This window comes from Carlito syrichta, unplaced genomic scaffold, assembly GCF_000164805.1.
Source record: "Carlito syrichta isolate Samal-C Ts95f unplaced genomic scaffold, Tarsius_syrichta-2.0.1 Scaffold302537, whole genome shotgun sequence".
In the NCBI taxonomy this organism is placed as follows: domain Eukaryota; kingdom Metazoa; phylum Chordata; class Mammalia; order Primates; family Tarsiidae; genus Carlito; species Carlito syrichta.
This window is the reverse complement of record NW_007246633.1, coordinates 243,322-264,527: the sequence shown is the minus strand read 5'-3', so window position 1 is coordinate 264,527 and position 21,206 is coordinate 243,322. Positions and strand designations below refer to the sequence as shown.

The following is a 21,206-nucleotide window of genomic DNA, read 5'->3' as shown; positions in this document are numbered from 1 at the left end:
CAGTTTTGAAATAATAAAATCTGTGGCAACTTTTTGTGGAGAGTGTAAAATGAATGGCTAATGGAGCCAGTGGAGGGAAATTCAGATCTGAACTCAGGTTAGGCCATTGATCCCATGTCTTCAAATACATCCTGTGTGGAGGGAAAGGTGGGGCATCAACAGACTTCCCAAGGGTCAGTGGGTGCAAGAGGTTTCAGCGCTCCTAGGTGCTATTTCCTAAAATTGATCCACCTGAGAATGCCTCAGGCAGTTCTTCTTTCCCATTATGACTTCACAGTTCATTCTACCAAAGAGAGGAAACTAACATGCATACAGATATAGTGTAAACATTCTAAAATGGTGATGAAAAACACACCTACAGATTTCAATACATAAATGAGCTAAAATATGAGAATGAGTTAACACATTGTAGTCATTATTGTAATGGCATCATTACATGAGTTAGTAAGGTATAATATAGGTGTTAATTGCTATGAATATTTTTATGAACAGGATATTTCAGTACTTAAATATATAAGCATAAGCATGACTGACATTGATGTTAAGCCCTTTCTCATTTTTTTGAGTTGGAGTCTCATTCTGTCTTCCAGGCTGGAGTGCAGTGACATACTCGCGGTCACTCCAGCATCGACCTGCTGGGCTCGGGCGATCCTTCTGCCTCAGTCCCCCAAGTAGCCAGAATTACAGGCATGCACTACCATGCCCGGCTAATTTTTTGTTTATTGTAGAGACAAGGTCTTGCTAAATTGCCGGGGCTGGTCTCGAACCCATGGGCTCAGGCAATCCACTTGCCTCGGCCTCCCAAAGTGCTGGGATTACAGGCTGAGCCACCGAGCCCGGTCAGCCCTTTCTCATACTAACAATAAGTCATATCCATAAATACATACATTAATTGAAAGTATTCATCTCATTGGATACATTTCTTATAAAATTTTACTTTTTAGGTTTGATAATTATTTGTCATATAATTATGTTGCTTTAATCAATCATTCCTTAATAAAAATTATAATGATAATTCAATCCAGAAGAAATCTATAAAATAATATTTAGAGACAGGTGTCAGGACATTCAGATTCCCTTTTAGTTTCATGAGATTCAATCTGTTCTTGCATTTTTCCATTTGATCAGTTTGTTGGAGAAGGTAAGCAGTAATTACCAAATCAAAATGCTATTATGTGTCATACTTAGGATGACTGGAAGTCCAGGCTTTGGTTGGTTGTCCAGGTGTAAGTGTTAATAGAGTCCTTTTCATTCTTAAAAGTTTGTGTTTGGACAAGAAATAATATAGCCATCTTAGCTTTAAATGAAAGTTTTGCTTATCTCCCTCCCTCCCTCCCTCCCTTCCCTTTAAAACAAAGTTTATTAGCGAGAAAAAAAGGGGGGAAAGGGAATAGTCATGGCAGAAAGACTTGCCATGGGCAAGTTTTTCAAAGAAGAAAAACTGCTGAAAGTTTTGCTTTTCAAAGCCACAGGTCATTTTCCAAGGAAAGAGGAAATCAATAGAGAGAAAGCAACTTTGTAGGTCTCGTTGACAGCTCCGTAGGTTAGACTCCACCTTTGTGTAGAAAGAATCTTCTGGGGTTTTTTTCCTCTCTCTCTCTCCGCTTAATTCATACCCTCTTCTCCTCTCGCCTCACTTTTGGTCTCATTTAGCCTTTCTGGGGATGCATATTGTGAGAAATAAACTCACCTGTCCAAAAATCAAAGAATGGACACAGAGACGTGGAGTGCAGCAGAAGCGAAACTTTGATGACAGTCTTGCCAGATCGGGTGTTTGGTGGGCAGGCACACCAAAGCAGGAAGAATGAGCACTTTTATCCCTAAAATGCAGGTCCCTCTCCTGGTTCCTCATTGGAAGAATATTGCAGAAGTTACAAGCTCTCCTGTAGGATGCCTACATGACATATTTTGATTGGCTTATAGAATCACTTCATTTGTATGTACTATTTGCATATTGGCTTACAGAATTACCATTTTGATTGGATTCCACCAATAGTTTAAACAAGAAGCCCACCAAAGTAAAAACCTGTGAAAAGCAAGCACAAAGAAGCAGGAAGTGAATCAACAAAAGAGAAGCACAAAGCATTTGGACACCCTCTTGGGAACCCAAGATAAGCCAGGCTCCAATTTAAAAATAAATCACCATTCTTATTTCTCACAATCCCCCCCCTTTTATTTTTAAAACATTTTGATTTCATTTTTATTATGATTCAGGTTTGTCTTAAATTTTTAAAAATAATTTTTGATTTTCTTCAAGTTTTAGTTTAGTTTTCATCATCATGAGGTTATTAAGGGAAAAACCTATGGGTATTTGTTTATTAGTGGTAGCTTCTATGAGTCTGAGTAACACAGGAAATTATACAACATCCTATGGCCATTAATATTCCAGCTACAATTACAAGAGAGGTTGAGATTGAAGCTACCATTCCTTTCCATTTTCCAAACCAGTTTTTTAACCAATCTGTAAAAGGATCATTGATTTCAGAATCTTCAGCTAGTTTATTGTCTAGGGTGACCAGTTCTTGTAATGTCTTAAAGAAGTTCCATCTGGGGCAGTGTTATTTGGGATAAAAGTGCAACATTTTCCCCCAAACATAACACAGACCCCACCCTTTTCTGCCAACATCATATCCAATACCATACAATTTTCACAAGTTATTCTGCTAGTACATTTAATTGACCAGCTACTACTTGAAGAGCATTTCTTTCTTTTTTTTATTTTCAAAACAATTTTTATTTCTCTTTTAATTTTTTTATTTTAAAGGTGTAGAGTACAATTCAGGGTTAGGCATATAAATGTTCATTATGCAGTTACCCTTGTTGATGAGGTGTGCCCACCCCAGCAGTTTCCCACTGCTGCCAATCCTTTTCTTATAGTATTATGATAATTGTTCAAGGTCCGCTTATGAGTGAGAATATGTGATACTCAGTCCTTTGTTTCTGTGATACATTACTCAGTGTTGTAGACTCTGTGTCCATCCAGGTTGCTGCAAAGTTCATGATTTTGTCCTTCTTTACGGCTGCGTAATATTCCATTGTGTATATGTACCACATTTAAAAAAAAATCCAATCCTCTTTTGATGGATAGCATGATTGGTTCCATGTTTTTGTTATTGTGAACAATGCTGTGATAAACATACGTGTGCAGGTATCTTTTTCATAGAGTGATTTGAGTTCTTCTGGGTATATTCCCAGTAGGGGGAGTGCGGGATCATATGGAAGGTCAAGTTTTAGATCTTTTAGGAATCACCACACCGTTTTCCACAGAGGCTGTTCTAGTCTACAATCCCACCAACAGTGTAGGAGTGTTCCCTATTCATTGCATCCTTTCCAGCATCTGTTGTTTTTTGAGTTATTGATGATGGCCATCCTGACTGGAGTTAGGTGGTATCTCAGTGTAGTTTTAATTTACATTTCTTTGATGACTAGCTGCTGAGCACTTTTACTTTTTCATGTATCTACTGGCTGCTCGTATGTGTTCTTTTGAGAAGTGTCTATTTATATCTTTTGCCCACTTTGTAATGTGGCTGTTTATTTTTTTCTTTTTGACATGCTTGAGTTCCTTGTAGATCCTAGATGTTAGGCTTTTGTCAAACATACTATTGGCAAATATTTTTCCCCAGTCTGTGGGCTGTCTCCCTGCTCTCCTGATAGTTTCTTTGGCTTTGCAGAACTAGGTCCCACTAAGTCTATCTTATCTCTCATGTCATAGGCACTTAGGGTTTTGATCAGGAATTCGTTGCAGTTCCAATTTCCATGAGGGTGTCTCCAGTATTTTCTAAGGTTCTTGTAGTTTGAGGTTTTACGTTTAGGTCTTTGATCCATTTAAAGTTGATTTTTGTATATGGTGATAGATAGATGGGGGTCTTGTAACTTTCATGTCAAATCCTGATACTTAAAATATCTAGCAGAGGCAAATGCAAAACTTATTTAATTAGTAGACCCATACAAAATGTATGCTCACAATTCCAAAGATACTTTTCATTATATTAAAAATTTTAAACCCATTTTTATTTACCAAAGATTATTAAAGTCATGTGAATTTAGAAAGTATTTACATTTATTTATTTATTTAATGAGTACTCATTTACTCAGAAGTCAGTTTGGTAGCATGCTGGACAAAATACATGACATGCACACACATGCAGGCACATTCAAACATACATATATACACGCAAAGATTTAACAACCTTTACCTCCAAACTTCAGCCATGAAATAACAAAACACCATTTTACAAAAGACACCCGACTTCAAACGCTATTTCTGACAAAATTGGAACCTGTTTGTGTGGCTAAACTTTGCCTAGTAGGTAGTCTAATAAAAGCTGTGGACCAAAATTGTGGTAAAGCAGTTTCCATGGCAGTTTAATTTTTAAAAACTTTAAACCCCCCCCTTTTTTCAGTTTTAAATGAGTTTTTAATTTTACATTTTATTTAGAATTGACTGAACTGTATAAGAAAAACAAAATTTTAAAAATTTAACCTTGAAAAATGTAACCTTGAAATAGTGAGCTTATCTCAACACCAGTCGCTTAGTTGCTAACAGATTCAAAGCAGGCAGAAAAGAGAGAAATAGAGTTTAGAAGCCTCTATTTAACCCTGTAGTTGCAGTTTAACTATTTGGACTCTGAAATTTGGAATTTCAACATGGATGGCAAGGACCAAATGGCTGGAACCTGTGTTAATTAAGAAATTAATTTGTGTTCCAGTACCCTAATATTCACCTGGGGTGTTGTCAAGTTCATTTTCTTCATATCTCTGATGGGTAGTTGGAATTTTTTCTTGTCTTGCTGAATCTCAAAAGCCTTAGAGACATCCTGAGACTTTAGGGCTGATTCCCTTAATTAGGAACCCCCTCAGATCTTGCATTTTGGTTTTATCCTCTTGATCATTATTGTCTCACCCAGGACCTACGTTTGGGTACTTTTATTCAGCTGGCTGAGTGCCCAGCCCTGAAGGGTGCTTCCATTTCCATATCGACATTGCAGCCCTCATGATCATTCCCCTTGTTCTTTGTGTGTAGAATTTATATATACTCATATACATATATGTATATATCATTAATATCTTCTTTATCCTTATTACTATTTTTTTGAGTTGGAGTCTTCCTCCGTCACCCAGGCTGGAGTGCAGTGGCGTGCTCATGGCCACCCCAGTGTTGACCTGCTGGGATCAGGCGATCCTTTTGCCTCAGCCTTCCAAGTAGCTGGAACTACAGGCATGTGCTACCACGCCCCTGGCTAATGTTTTGATTTATTATAGAGATGAGGTCTTGCCAGGTTGCCCAGGTTGTTCTTGAACCTGTGGTCTCAGGTAATCCTTGGTCTCCAAAATCTGTATCCTTCTTTACTTTAGTATTGTTTACCCCATTTATTTTGCTTAAATTTCTTTTTCCCTTCTCTAGTTAGTTATAATGAGCGATAGCATTGTGTCACATGCTACACCACGAGTTCAGGGTGACAATTTTCTAATAAACCTTTTCTAATACCAACACTGCTTTCTTCACATCATCCGAAAGTCCACTCCGAGCATAACGAAAAGAAGACTGAATCGGCCCTAAGTTTCATGGGAGAAATCAGCAAATTGACAGTGTTCCCTCTTTGCAAGGAGATGAGTTAGGGAGAGCGAGTTTTAGCATCCAAGGGAAAAAAAAATGATTAATGAGTATTAATCCCATTGTTCAGTCCTCCTTGTGAAGCCACTCCTGAAAAGGAGCATCCAGAGCGTGGGTAGCAGCGCACTGTTCCCTGGGGCTCAGGCCCTGGGCTCCTCTTGGAGCCTCTGTCTTTCCTCTAGCATCTGGGGCAGTGGGCCCAGGCAGGGCTGTCCTTGGCCTTCCTGTGCACGTGGTGCTTTTTCTTCACCACATGGACCTCTTCTCCAAGCACTCAGTATCATCCACTTCAAGGCCAGGAAGGGGTACAGGGAATTGGTAGAAATGGCCACCTGCAGGATGCACACCAGAGCCACCCCAGGCTGGTACCTGGGCAAGTTCCACAGCTTATGGAAGGTGGTGTGGATTGGGCTGGACAGTTGCTGGTCCCTCTGCAGAAGCAGTGTACTACTTCTCCTCCCTGCAGCTCTGCGAGTCTGTGTCCCCAGGGATCTGGTCGGTACTTGGTTTCTTCCTTCTATCTTCATGTTGGTGGATGTGCTGAATCACTGGGTCTAACAGGGTTTGTTTTCTTCGCTACGGCAGCTTTGATGAGCCATCTTCCCGAGTGTTCACTTCTACTTTACGCTCTTGGTCAGCTCAGCCATGGACTTCAGGTAATATTCCTTGTCAGCCTGAAGATCCCTGTACTCAGGACTGCGGCGTCTCCTCCTTCCTCGACAGAGCGGGAAGCACAAGACGACCGCACACAGCCCAGGCCAGATCCCACCACCTTTGTGCAGCCTTTGCTGTGGGGACAGCCACCAGGCTCTTGATGTGATCCTAATTTATTTTGAGTACTTCTTTGGTCACATCGCACAGACTTGGGTAAAGTAATGCTCTCATTTTGATTCATGCCTAATTCATCTTTAGAGCTGTTTAAATTTTAATTAGGATTTCTTGTTTGATTCATGATCTATTTAGAGGGATGCTGTATGCTTTTATTTTTCTTGGTGGTGGTGGGGGTGGTGATGAGAGTTAGATTAGGGATAGAGTGGCTATCCTTGCTACTTTGGTAAAAATTTATGGTCCAAGAATGTCACTGCTTTCATGATTTCTGCTTCATGGAATTTATGGAGGAATTATTTGTTGCCTAGTACATGATCAATTTTTACTACTATTTAATGGACTTTTGAAAGACTATGTATTATCTGTTTGATGTATAAACGATACTAATCATGTTATATGTGTTTTCCATATTCTTAATTATTTGCTGAATGATTGAAAGGGACATGTCAAAAAGCTTCATTTACGATATTTTAGTTTTATTGACATCTTGCATTTCCAACAGACTTTGAATGATACATTCTTATGTGACATCAATTGGTATACAAAATTACCTATTATATCCTTTTAGCTGATAGAGCCTTTTACCAATATGAAATATTCATTTTTGCTGCATTTAGTGTTGTTTCTGTTTTTGCTGGAATATTTTAGTATACAATATTGACATGTGACATTGACTCTCCTGTTTGCATTTCATTCATACTTGACTGGGATGTCTTTGCCCAGGTTGATTTAAATCTTTCTTATTTCCTTTTAAGTGTGTCTCTTGTAAATATCATGTTGCTGGATTTTTTTCGTTCTTCCGTTGATTTAAGGATACATTTATTTCTTAAATTACCAGGGGAATTTAAGCATTTTCCTTTATAGTCATCTGTTTTATTGGTCCTTATAATATTTAGTGATTGAACTTGTTGCATAATAGAATTCCTAAATATCAGTGATTTAAGCAAACAAATGGGAGGTCTGTTTGTAAAGAAAGCAAGATGGGTAATGGATACACAACTGGAAGCCCTCTCACAGTCTGGGTTTCTTATCTCACTGGTGAGGCAACATTACATAATGATTGCATATTTTGAGACATTTGAGTTCAAACACTGGCTCCTTTACTTCTTTCTATGTAATTTGGGCAAGTTAATTCTTCTAAATTAGATTTTATTCATATAATATGAATATAAAAGAGGTTATAATAACACTCATTAGAGTGTTGTAGGGAGAATTCTATCTTTTTTTTTTTGAATCGGAGTCTCACTCTGTCACCCAGACTGGAGTGCAGTGGCCGCTCCCAGCCACCACAGCCTCGACCTTCTGGGCTCCGGCGATCCTCCTGCCTCAGCCTTCCAAGTAGCTGGAACTACAGGCATGTGCTACCATGCCCGGCTAATTTTTGACTTATTGTAGAGATGAGGTCTCGCCAAGTTGCCCAGGCGGGTCTTGAGCCCTCAGGCTCAGGCAATCCACTCACCTCAGCCTCCCAAAGTGCTGGGATTACAGGCTGAGCCACTGAGCCTGGCTGAGAATTCTATCTTGACATACATAAACTACTCAGGCATAGTCATCACTGACCATTGCTGATATTTACATTTTTAGTTTATTTTTTATTACTTTAACTTATTTTTTGGCATCATCCAACATGGATAACTCTATTTTAATAGAATATTATAGCATTTTGTAAATTCAATGCAGAACACACTTTCTATCCTATATTTCTCTGTGTATTTTTGCAAGTGTTTTACATCCATGTTCTGCTTTTCCTGAGACCTTTAGTATCATTTTTGTTCATGCCATTCTTCCCTCCTTCCAGAAATTATTGAACTAATATGAGCATTCATCTCCAGATTGCTATTGCACACGCATGAGTGGTGAAGGTTGAGGTAGCATTATACATCTGGGAATATTTCTTCTCTTTTTTATTTTTTACAATTTTTTATTTTAAAGATGTGGGGTACAATTCAGGGTTAGGTATACAAATGTTCATTATGCAGGTACCCTTGTTGATGAGGTGTGCCCCCCTCCCCTGGCAGTTTCCCACTACTGCCAATTCTTTTCTTATAGTAATAAGATAATTGTTCAAGTTCTGCTTATGAGTGGGAACATGTGATAATCAGTTCTTTGTTTCTGTGATAGATCACTCAGTATTATAGATTCTAAGTCCATCCAAGTTGCTGTGAAGTTCATAATTTTGTCCTTCTTTGTGGCTGCATAATATTCCATCATGTATATGTACCACATTTTTTAATCCAGTTCTCTTTTAGCATGGTTGGTTCCATGTTTTTACTATTGTGAACAATGCTGTAATAAACATGCATATACAGGAATCTATTTCTTCTTAATATTTGCTTTGAAGTTCAAAATTACATCAACTCCCCAACTTGACCAGTTTTATTATGCACCACTTTTTCTTACATAACATACTTCATCTTTTTGAATTTTTCTGCTTTTTTGGGGGGTACTTCTTATATTCATTTGCAAGGAGAAGTGTGAGCAGTAGTACACTTTCTGAATCTTCAAAGGTACAAAAATGTTTTCTCCTTGCTCTTATAAGTAAACAACCATATTGTTGCATTTTGAATTCCTGGCTTACGGTTTACATCTTTTTTTCTAAAATCTCTGTAAAAGCTGCTCCAATGTCTTTCAGCACTTAAGGCCACATGCCAGGTGCTAAGCTACCGTCTAGGAGCTCCAAATCCAGCCTCCATCCTCTGCTTTGTGAAGTGGGGCCAGAACTCAGAAAAGATGTCTTTTTTGTCAGCTTGCTCATAGGCTGTGCCTAGAGGGGCTACAAGAGGAAACAGGAAGCCTAAGGGACAGGAAAGGGAACTGCTCCTTCTGTATTTTGTGTTTGTCCCCTTTCACCTCACCTACTCAATTGATTTTAGTCCAGTTGTGGTACTTGATGCCTTTCCATTTTTTTCCTCCAACACTGCCAGAACCGTGCTCACAGCACCTCCTCAGGGGTATAATTACCAGTTGTGCTGAGACCTCTTCTGAATCCTAATTCCAAATGGCACCTCTTTTAAAAGCTAAATCTTGATAATTCCAACCTCTTTTTGCCGATCCCCTTGCTGTTGTGGTACAGAAACTTGCAGTTATTACCTCTATGTTACCCTGTATTACTTTCTAGCCTTTCTGATCCTCCAGTCTTACCTAATGGATTTTAAAAATTGAATCCTCTTTTAAAATGAGTGGTGTGATTTCTGCTTTCCCTGCTGGATCCTGATTGAAACAGATTAGATATGAGAATTACAGAGTTAGGCTTATTTTCTTTAATTTGTAGATAACCTCATTTTTATATTTTTCAGTGTGAAAGAGTATAGGATATCTTTTCAAAACTTAAAATTTGAGCCCAGTGTTGTGACTTATGACTATAAGCTCAGCTACTCTGGAGGCTGCGGTGGGAGGATTGCTTGAGTCCAGGCGTTGGAGGTTGCAGTGAGCTGTAATCACACCTTGGCACTCTAGCTTGGGCGACCAAAGAAGAATCCATTTTGATAAAAACAAAGCAAACAAAGCCTGAAATTTCAACATTATAACATGGCTGTGTATGTGTCCTGTATCTACATTACCTCCCTGATGACTCTTGGAGGGCCTCTCCAATCAGAGAAGTACTTTTGCTATTTTCTTTAGCTATTAAATTTTTTTTCCCTAAAAATGTTTGTCATATCCTTTTGGAATGCCTGCTATAATTGTATCTCCTGCATTTTACCTCCCTGCCTGTTTTTTAATCATAATTTTTCTTTTCTATTTTGTGCTTAGTGATCTTGGAGAATTTCTTCATTCTGTTTCGCTTTCATCAATATCCATTTGGCTTTTCAGGACCTCTAACTGAGACTTGAATTTTGTCAATCACATTCCCTCCAGCCCCAAGAACTCGATCTTACTCCCTTATTGCTCCTTCTGATTGTGGGTTGCATTTATGTTATCAGTGTGATAGTCTCTCAAATCTCACTAGGAGCCCTAATTGTAATTTAAAAACATTTAATCACATATTCTGTTAGCTCTTTCATAGGAGGTCACTTCATGTATTTTCTCTGCCTGATCCTCCTGTTTTCTTACATTTCTCATATAACTGACACTTTCCCATTGTCTGCTAATATTCCCAAATAGCTATTTAGAGTATTGAGAGTGCTTCTTTTTAACTGCATTGATCATTGTCTTCTGAAGACACCCACAACTGTCCCCTAAATAAACAGGAGTTTTTAAGTCCCATTGTGGAAATCAAGGTCCCACATTTCCATGTGTTTACCCATCAGGATAAACATGAGGAACAATGCTAGAGCCAGCAACTCCATAGACAAGGCTCTGTCAAGACCAAATCTCAGATCCTTCTGTTTGTTTTTCTCTGACTACTTTCCAAGGTACTTGTGAGAAGAAAAAGTGGTGCCACTAGCCAACAGCATCCTCCTCCATGACTGCTGGGCCTCGGGTCTTCTCAGGGTTTCTATTCCTCCCCAAATAGCCAGCTCTGCTAGATTTTGCCTCTGTAACCCAAGGGGCAGGTCCTCTCAGAATTATCTCCCATTTTTACCAGATTCACTGAACAGTGTCCACACCTGGTAGCTTTCCAGTGCCTTCTTGTGGTTTAATATACATTTTGCTATCTGTTATATACTATTGCTGGATAATACTCTTTGGGCATGTAGTATGCAGTTCTTAGTTTCAATGAAACTAATATTTTCTTCTTTTATTTGTTTATTTTTGTTCATTTCCATGGTTTGGGAGGTTGTAAACATATGGCATGCATGCCACCATCTTTCTAGAAGTCTTTCCATATATTTTATAATTGAACTTCTTATGGGATTTGGTAAGAGGAAAAAATAAACATAATTGTATGTAAAGAAAGCACATTTTATGAAAGCTATGAATAATTATCAATATGCTACTATTTAGTGTATACATATGTGTGTGTATTCGCTATTAACATCTTTCCTGAGCTTCCGACTATACATCTAACTGAATACCTGGATGAGACCCTCGAGCTTAGTATTATCTCCAACAACACTTAACCTAGACTTTAAAAAGGAGCTTACAGTAAGAGCTAGACTCCAAGTACTGACACAAAGTAGTTGGAAGAAAACCTGTCAAAGGTCTTGGCCTCTTATCTAATCACTTGTAAATTAGGGTAAGCTGGAAACAGAAGAGCATTTTTAGAATGAGCTCTCTGTGGCAGAGGTGTGAGAGCGCCTTCTTTTCATCTCAAGCCTAAGGAAAGAGGCTGAGGAGGGACCACTCAGAAATCTTCAATTTGTATTTCTTGGACCTTTGGGAAAACAGAGGACAGGTTTCTGGCTCATTTGTGGCAAGAGACTGTTGAGCTAGCTTCTCTGTGTCAGACAAGTTGCCACCCTGGACATCATCTGTCCTTTTAGTGTTGGGGGCAAAGAATGCTTCAGCGCTTCTATGGGTCACATGTGGGTCTTATGGGAGAGCTTTCTATAACCTGCTGAAGAGAGGTTATAGAAAGGATAAGGGTACAGGTAGAAAATAGGAGGATGAGGAGCACTGAGAGAAGAGCTGTGAATGACCAGTGAGAGAATATGTTTCACCTATGTTACGGGAACCACAAAAAAGGGACAGGGTAATAGAGAAGAAACTAAGCACTCTCCCAAAACAGACAACCCACCCAAGGAACATCTGAGCGGGAAGGATGTGTAGATTTAATGGAAAATAAAATCCAGAGCTTTATTATTAGAAACACTGGGCCAAACATATTAAAAATTAGACAGTTCAGAAACTAGAAATAACTGTTAAATTACCTAAAGTTAACCTAAGAATTTATGAAAGCAGCCAAAGATTTCATTGCGATGCATCGAGGGCTTTGAATGAAGGGTTTTCTGATTCCATTCCACAAGTTACCCCTGATTTGCAGACCAGATGCACTGGCATGTCAAAAGCAATTACTTTCTTCTTCTCCCATGTACCAATTTCCCTACTGTCAAAATTCTGACTATTCTTTAGGGAAAACGTATTTGGAACTGTTTCTTCTACAGTCTCATGAGCAATTCAAGTCCAGGTTCTATTTCCAATAGACTTCATTTTCTAGCATGTAATACATTGCATAACACATATTGGGCACTTAATAAATGTTTGATAAGTGAATGAATGAATAAATGATAAGAGCAGCAGACTGTTTATTCTGAAGTAAGTGAAAGTTAAAATAAGGTAAGGAAAATGTGAAAGTTAAAATAAGGTAAGGAAAATGAGCACATGTAATATTCAGTAAGTTCAATCAAGTTTTCTTGAATAAATGAATGCTAACATAAAAAAATAGGTGAATAACTGGCTATGTGTATACAGGCAAGGTAAAAAGATAGAATAAATAAAATAACAATTGTGTTGGTTTATTTATTCCAAGTCAACAAAATAGATTTGTACATTTGTCCTTGTTTTTTTGTTTTTAGGGGATCCTTGTCTTTATACTAAGTATCAGCTCACTTAAAATCTATTTTATAGATTCTCTCTCTCTCTCTTTTCTTTTTTTGAGTTGGAGTCTCACTCTGTCGCCCAGACTGGAGTGCAGTGGCACACTCACGGCCATCCCACCCTTGACCTTCTGGGCTCCGGTGATCCTTCCAGCTTAGCCTTCCAAGTAGCTGGAACTACAGGCTCATGCTACCACAGTTGGCTAATTTTTGCTTTATTGTAGAGAAGGAGTCTTGCCAGGTTGCCCGAACTGGTCTCGAACCTGTGGGCTCAGGCAATTGACTCCCCTTGGCCTCCCAAAGTGCTGGGATTATATGCTGAACCACCGAGCCTGGCCTATTTTATCAATTCTACCGAGTGAGTAATATCCTCCATCACCCTTGTCTGCCATATTTGTAGGTTACTTGGCTAATTTGGAATTTTCTCCTCAGGGGTAATGGTTAATACACTTAAAAACACACACACACATACACACACACAGCTCATAAAAAAGGTGTTTTGTTCCCCCTAGTAAGCTTTAAGCCCTTCTCTGTGGAATGTGCAAGAGTGTCCCCTGCATCTTGCCGGTCTCCTTTGCTAGAGGTTGGAGGTGGTGTACTCAGATCTACTCTGGAGTCTTGCGGACTCCAAGCCTCTACATACATATGTGTGTATATATAAACACATTATACACATCTATAATGTATCTTTTATACATGCAAATGTATTATATGGATTTCTATGCCCTTCCTTTAAAATATACTGTAGCCACATTGGTCATCAAAATATTCTTTTTCTTTTTTTTTAATGTGTAAGGGGTTTATTTTGGGGGTGACAGAAACATTCTAAAACTAGACTACAATAACATTGTACAACTTGGTGAATACATCAAAACCATGGAATGTTACCCTTCAAATGGGTAAAGTGAATGGTATGTGATTGTCACAAAATAAAACTATTTTTAAAAAAAGAGTTGGACAATCTGAATGAACAGGTATTAAATTCTGTGGGGCTCAATTTCGGAACTCTTGGGGGTACCGCAGTGCCAACAACCACGTCTGCTTCTTCTGGTGGTTTTGGAACCGGGCTCTTTGGATCTAAACCCGCCACCGGGTTCACACTAGGAGGGACAAACACAGGTATAGTAGCAACTATAGCTTCAGGATTAACTCTGGGGACGCCCGCCACTACGTCTGCGTCCACGACAGGCTTCAGCGGAGGGCTCGGCAAGCCTGCAGCATCCGCCACCCCTTTCGCGCTGCCCATTGCTTCTACTTCTGCCAGCGGGCTCGGCCTTTCCTCCGCTCTGACCTCGACTCCAGCAGCATCCACAGGATTTATCCTTAATAACTTGGGTGGAACAACAGCCGCGACCACAACTGCGTCCACAGGCCTTTCTCTCGTGGGAGCCTTGGCTGGCCTGGGAGGCTCGATCTTCCAGAGTACAAACACCGCAGCGTCAGGACTTGGACAGAATGCTTTAGGCTTGACTTTGGGAACCCCAGCAGCTGCTTCAACTGCGGGCAACGAAAGCCTTGGTGGTATAGATTTTAGTAGCTCATCAGATAAAAAGAGTGATAAAACAGGAAGAAGACCAGAGGATAGTAAAGCACTGAAGGATGAAAATCTGCCTCCTGTCATCTGCCAGGATGTTGAAAATCTCCAGAAATTTGTGAAGGAGCAAAAGCAGGTTCAGGAAGAAATTAGTAGAATGTCTTCCAAAGCAATACTTAAAGTTCAAGAAGACATTAAGGCTCTGAAGCAGCTGCTTTCATTGGCTGCCAGTAGATTACAGAGAAACACTCTCAACATTGACAAGTTGAAAGTCGAGACTGCCCAGGAGTTAAAGAATGCTGAGATAGCTTTGAGAACCCAGAAGACACCACCTGGGCTTCACCATGAAAACACAGCTCCTGCTGACTACTTCAAAATATTCTTTTTACAGCTGACTCTCACTTCTGGAAAGGATTGCTTTCTTAATATAAATAGGGAAGCTCATAAGCACAGGTCTATAAAAACAGAGCATCCAAACTTCTAGTCAAACTTCTCGAGAACTGTACGTTTTCCGTTGAACATCCTAAATCCTGCATCTTCATGGCTCACAAGTAGGAGATTTTGTGTATATAATTGTATGTGTCAGGAAGCTCTAGGAGAAGCAGGAAATGTGGAGTGTTTATTTGGAAGTATGAAAGTTAAGATCAGGTAAGTCAGATGGGTACATGTTCATTTATTGAACACCCACTAAAGGTACACTCTCTAAATCTATATAAACATATATGCATGTATATATCTATATATATGTGTTTGGACATATTTAAAATAGAATGAGATCAAGGCTTCAGTTAATAAATAAAATGTAGCTGAAAAATGCTATCTCTTGTGTTCACTTAAAAATTCTTGAGGGTGACAGACTGTTGGGTGCTCTGTTTTCATAGTTTGTGGCAGCTGATGACAAGATCAAGTTCTGGTTGGAGTTCCATTCAATTGTAGACATCTTTACCATCCCACCTACCTTTATTTGTTATTATTTGAAGAGTAATTGGCTAGGTAAGTATGCTTCGGAATCAGTAGCAGTATCTACACAAATAAAAACTCAACATTCATGAATAAGTGTCTTTCATTTTTCTTTCCTGCCTGATAGTCATTTAAAAATGCCTCACCTTAATTGTATGGCTTTGCAATATTGTTACAGGAGGCACTTTTGTTTTTTTACCTCAGCACCTAGGATTGTAGCTGGTACACAGTAGGTGTTCAATACTTACTGATGAAATGTCTGTATCCACAACCTGGGAGGCAAGCGTGGACACCACATTCCTTTTGTGCTACCTTTATGCTGGGATCCCACGGGAACTGAGGGAGATGAAAAGCCTCCCTTGGCCTTTAAAAATTACTCATCTCCATACATGCTGTGACGAGTTGGAGAATTATTCATTTAGTTGTTTTATCTTTAAGGGGATGTGTTGACAGTACATGAACATCATATCATTTTGCCTGTTAATGTTATTATTTATTATCTATAAAATAAATACCAAATCTCTTCCTTGCTTTTGTTATTATCATACTACATAAAATAAAACAACATCAGATATTGAGAAGAGGTTAAGGAAAAATTTGTTCTTGGTTATAAAAGAGTGAAATAGAGTAAAATGAATGGTGCTTATTATATGTGAGGTATGCTTCTACATGCCTCTGTGAGGTTGGTACTGTTATAATTCCCATTTTACAGATGAAGAACTAGAGAAGGTAAGGGAATTGCCTTAGATTACAACAGTTATCAAGTGTCTGGGCTAATATTTGAACCATAGCTTATGCTTTTAAGCCTATAACATTATAATATATTGCATCTTATATTTATAAATTTATTATAATATACTTACATTTATGTTAAAGGGAAAAACAGAATGCAAGCAATCCCAATAGTGTTCTAATTCAGGCTATTCCCTGGAGTGATCCTCTTCTTTTGACTACTTTCTCTTTTCCATTACTTTGTAGGTTTAAGATTCCTAAGAGTGTTGTGACTGCTAGAACTCCCTCAAATCCTGCAATTTCTAGGAGCTATCAAGACCAGGTAAATGCTAGCCTTGCTGGAAGTACTACTTATATACTACTTTGGATTAGGAACTGAACATGTTAACTGAAACGTCAATTAAATTCATTTCCCATGAGAATTATGGTGCAAAAATCATGAAATCCCTTAGCTTCCAAAATATTATCCCCTCGCTTTATTCCATTATGTTACATCACACAGTGGTTGAAGACTTTGCAATCATTTTGAAGAGTTTGCTTATTCTTCGTTTTATCCATTGTTTGTCGATAGGCAATGTATAAGTCTAATTAGGTTTTTATTTTGAGTACACACACACACACACACACACACACACACACACACACACACACAGATAATCCCTCTCCCGACTTCCCCAAGGCAAGGCAATTCAGAGGCTTTGGTTCTACACATTTGCTTTAATGAATTATGTCTCACCTGGCTAGGTAACATTAAAAAAAATACATATTTCTTCAAGTGCAGAAGTGTAAGATAATTCCTCTGAGCATAACAGCTACCTAGTAGCAGCAGTGAACTATTGCTCACAGAAATAGGGTCACTTAAATACCTCCAAACAACAAAATCCAAACTACTTTTCAGGAGCATTACTTCTAAAGTTTTAAGTGGTTTTGTCTGTTACTCAAAATCTCCATACCTCTGTATTCTCACCGGAATCATCAACTATTAGATGCCAGGTGAATTCCACTGCTAAGTCTCTGTGCATTATGGAAAAGTGTGGGTAGGAAGACCTACTCTGTGTGACAGGTGGTCCTGCCTGAAACAATAGAGATTTCAGCTAAACTCTAGGGCTCTACTTAGGAGACAAGAGTTCCTCCAATCCTCTTTACCCGAAGATCCTGCTATCAGCTCAGTAATATAAGTGACTCTGCATTTCTGTATTCTGCTTAAACTTTCATTTTGCAAACCTACTCTCTGCATTATGCATTTTGTATTATGACTTTAGACAACATAACAGTCTATTAAACCTATGTTGATCCACATTTAGTGTATTTTTAAAAGTGATATATAATATAAGGTCAGGCTACTGGATATCACAGCAAAATTCAAATTTTTGGAACAAATATGCACAATCTGGTGAGTTTTTTTTTCTTTTTTTATCATATGCCATATAAATTTTATTTTTTTATTTTAAAAAATGCTTATTTATTTTTTTAACATATTTTAAATTTTAAAATTGTGGGGTACAGTTAAGGGTGAGGTATACAAATATGCATTGTACAGGTACCCTTGTTGATGAGGTGTGCCCCCCCATCCCTAGACAGATTCTTTTTTTTATTATATATTTTTTATTTCAAAATTGTAGGGTGATCTGGTGCGTTTTAAAGCTGAGCTCCCCAAAGTCTGATATGCGTATGAATCAAGAAGATCTTGTAACAATGCAGATTAGTAGTTTGGGGGCAGGGCCTGGGACTCTGCATTTATAATATCACAGGTAATGCCATCCCTTTTGGTTGCTGTACCACACTCTGAGTAGCAAGATCTTAGAGGATGAGGTGTCTGTGTTGTTCTGGAACCTGTCAGAGAGACACAACGGCTCTTTGTCTTTCTTCCTCTAGTAATTTAGTAGAGTTTTTCAACTATTATCAATAGTTCTCAGTACCCGGTTCAAGGCTGCAGTATTCATTCACCTGGTAAACATCTCAACACAATCCTTAGTGGTGTTTGTAGGGACATCCTTTGAGAAATGGAGGGGAACCTGCTGAGCCCCCATCTCCATCACTATAAACCAGTGAGAGGCCTATCTTTTAACTTGCCCTTTTCAGGTTTTTTCCACCCTTATATTCTCACAAATGCGTGCTTCCTGTGCGTCCTCTTATGCATTTCAAAATCTGCTCATAGAAAAAGACCTAATAACTGGATTCAAAAAATGTGGTATATATACATGATGGAATATTATGCAACCATGAAGAAGAACAAAATCACGAACTTCACAGCAACCTGTATAGACTTAGAGTGTATAATACTGAGTGATCTTTCACAGAAACAAAGAACTGAGTATCACATGTTCTCACTCATAAGTGGACCTTGAAGAATTATCGTAATACTATAAGAGAATGATTGGCAGTAGTGGGAAACTGCTGAGAGGGGTCGGTGAAGTGGGATTGGCATTAGTGGGAATCTGCCTGAGGAAGTGGGGGCACACCCCATTAACAAGGGTACCTGCATAATGAACATTTGTATGCTTAACCCTGAATTGTACCCCACATCTTTAAAATAAAAAAAATTAAAGGGGGGGGGGAGAAAAAAGAAAAAGACCTAATAGTCTATCACTGTACCACCCTGAATGCTCCCTATCTCATCAGAAAAAGACCGAATAGGCTCCAAAGGTGTAAGAAATATGTAAAATGTATTGCTATATCTTCAAAGGGGCTCTGGGACTCTAACAATTAAAAAAATTTAAAAAATAAAGCCAACTAGAGAATTTCAGGCTTATAAAAGTTGGGGAACTGTGGGTGAGAAGTTGTCGCAAAGGGGAGCTTTGGGGCTTTGTTGGTGCTCCTGAAATCAACCCTGACAATTGCTGCTTCTTTTGCCTACAGGAAAAGCCAGTTTTTATTCCACATAATGAACAATATAGAAAATGGAATTCAGCCATAGGGTAGAAACGTCTAGATTTTACTTCTTGAGGACAGTTGAGAAGCAGTTATCAGAAAATTCAGAAACTGATGTGGGGTGTTATCTTGCAAAGGCCTTTGAGATAAACAAAACAAAACAGAAAATATAGCAGAAATATTTTTTACTTGAGTTCTTCTCTTCAGATTAATTAGAACAATAATAATTAAAAATATATAAAGACTTACCATCAGCAAATTGGATGGAGTTGGAGACCATCCTACTTAGTGATTTATCATAGAAACAAAGAACTGAATAACACATGTTCTCACTCATAAGTCGGCTCTGAACACTGGTTACACTAGCACCGGCAAGGGATCGGCAGCTACTGAGCACTGCTAGGGGAGGGAGGGAGGAGGAGCAAGTAACAACACAGAGGGTACCTGGTACTGTACCAGGGGAGTGAGGGCTAGTTGGAGGCCCAAACTTTGCTTGCATGCAGCCTATTTGTGTAGTCAATCCTAACTTGTACCCCACATCTCTATAGTACATAAAGTTTTTAATTAATTAAAAAAGGTACACAAAAAATGTGGCTACCCCCATCCCCGAACAACAGATTTAAAGAAGAGGTAAAGAAAATAAAAAAAGAGGGAGGGGAGGAAAACTACACAAAGGAAGAAAAACCAAAAGAAGAATTCGGCTATCACACAGACTCCTGGAAGGTCAGGCACTGGGAATATAGACTTTGCAATGCTAACAATGAGGAGGCCCCAGAATGACTGGTCTTAAACCAAAAACCCAAATTTCAAGACATTAATAGAGAGAATAAATAGAAATGAGGAGAGTCAAGAGGAAAGAATGAAGGAGTTGATAACTGAGATAATAGCAATAAAGAATACAGTGAATGAAATAAGTAACAAACTGATAAGCATGGAAAGCAGACTTAGCCAAGCAGAAGAAATAATCTCAGAGCTTGAGGACCAAAATATGGAACTAACCCAAACTGTTAAAAACATAGAAAAGAAGCTTAAAAAGACAGAACAAAACCTTTGAGAGATGACCAATTACTTCAAGAGGCCGAACCTAAGATTAATTGGAATTCCTAAGGCAGATAGACAGAGACCACCTTGGAACAAACATTCCATGAAATTATCCAAGAAAACTTCCCTCATCTCATCAGTGATGCGACCATGCAAACACAGGTCATTCAGAGAACCCTTGCAAGACAACAAATGAGAAGACTGACTCCTAGACAAATAGTAATTTGCCTACACAAAGTAGGTATAAAAGAAAAAATCCTAAAGGCAGCAAGAGAAAAAGGTCAGAATACCTACTGGGGAAGATCAATGAGAATAGCAACAGACTTATCTACAGAAAGCTAGGAGAGCTTGGAGCCCAATCTTCAAAGTTCTTGAAGATAAATAATTTCAACCAAGAATTACCTACCCAGCTAAGCTAAACTTCATCAGTGCTAGAGAATTAAAATCTTTACCAGACATTCAATCCCTAAGAGCTTATGCTGCCTCCAGACCAGCTCTACATGAAACACTTAAGAAAATATTAAACACAGAAGAAAGGAAAAAAAAAAAAAGAACAACAATACCCTTCACAAGAATGCAGGAAAAAGACTGAAAACAACAATAACAAACTCTATAAGAACCTCGTGACAGGGATAAACTCTACATCTCAATTATTAACCTGAATGTGAATGGACTAAATGCACCACTGAAAAGACATAGAATGGCAAAATGGATAAAGCATCATGAGGCGACAATTTATTGTCTCCAAGAGACTCATCTCACCAGAAGGGACACTCAGATACTCAAAGTAAGAGGATGGGAAACAAATTTCAAGTGAGCCCAACATAAAACAGGAGTCGTGATCTTATCAGACAAAATACTCTTTAAACTATCAAAAATTTAAAAAGATACAGAAGTTCACTACATATTGATAAAACGTTCAATCCATCAACAAGAAATATCCATCCTAAACATATATGCACCCAACATAGGAGGACCAACTTTCATAAAGCAGCTTCTAGGTAAACTTAAAAAAGATATAGACTATAATAGTATCATAGCTGGGGACTTAAATACCCCACTCACAACCCTAGACAGATCATTAAGACAAAACAATCAGCAAGGAGATTTGGAACCTCGATGTGACACTTGACCAATTGGACTTAATTGATAACTATAGAACACTTCACCCAACAACCACGGAATATACATTCTTTTTTTTTTTGGAATA

The 21,206-nt window shown here is 38.6% G+C and overlaps 1 pseudogene; it reads left to right on the top strand.

Annotated features, from left to right (window-relative positions):
- The first annotated feature begins 7,422 nt into the window (after positions 1–7,422).
- LOC103259148 lies at positions 7,423–14,876 on the top strand (annotated as a pseudogene).
- Positions 14,877–21,206: the final 6,330 nt, after the last annotated feature.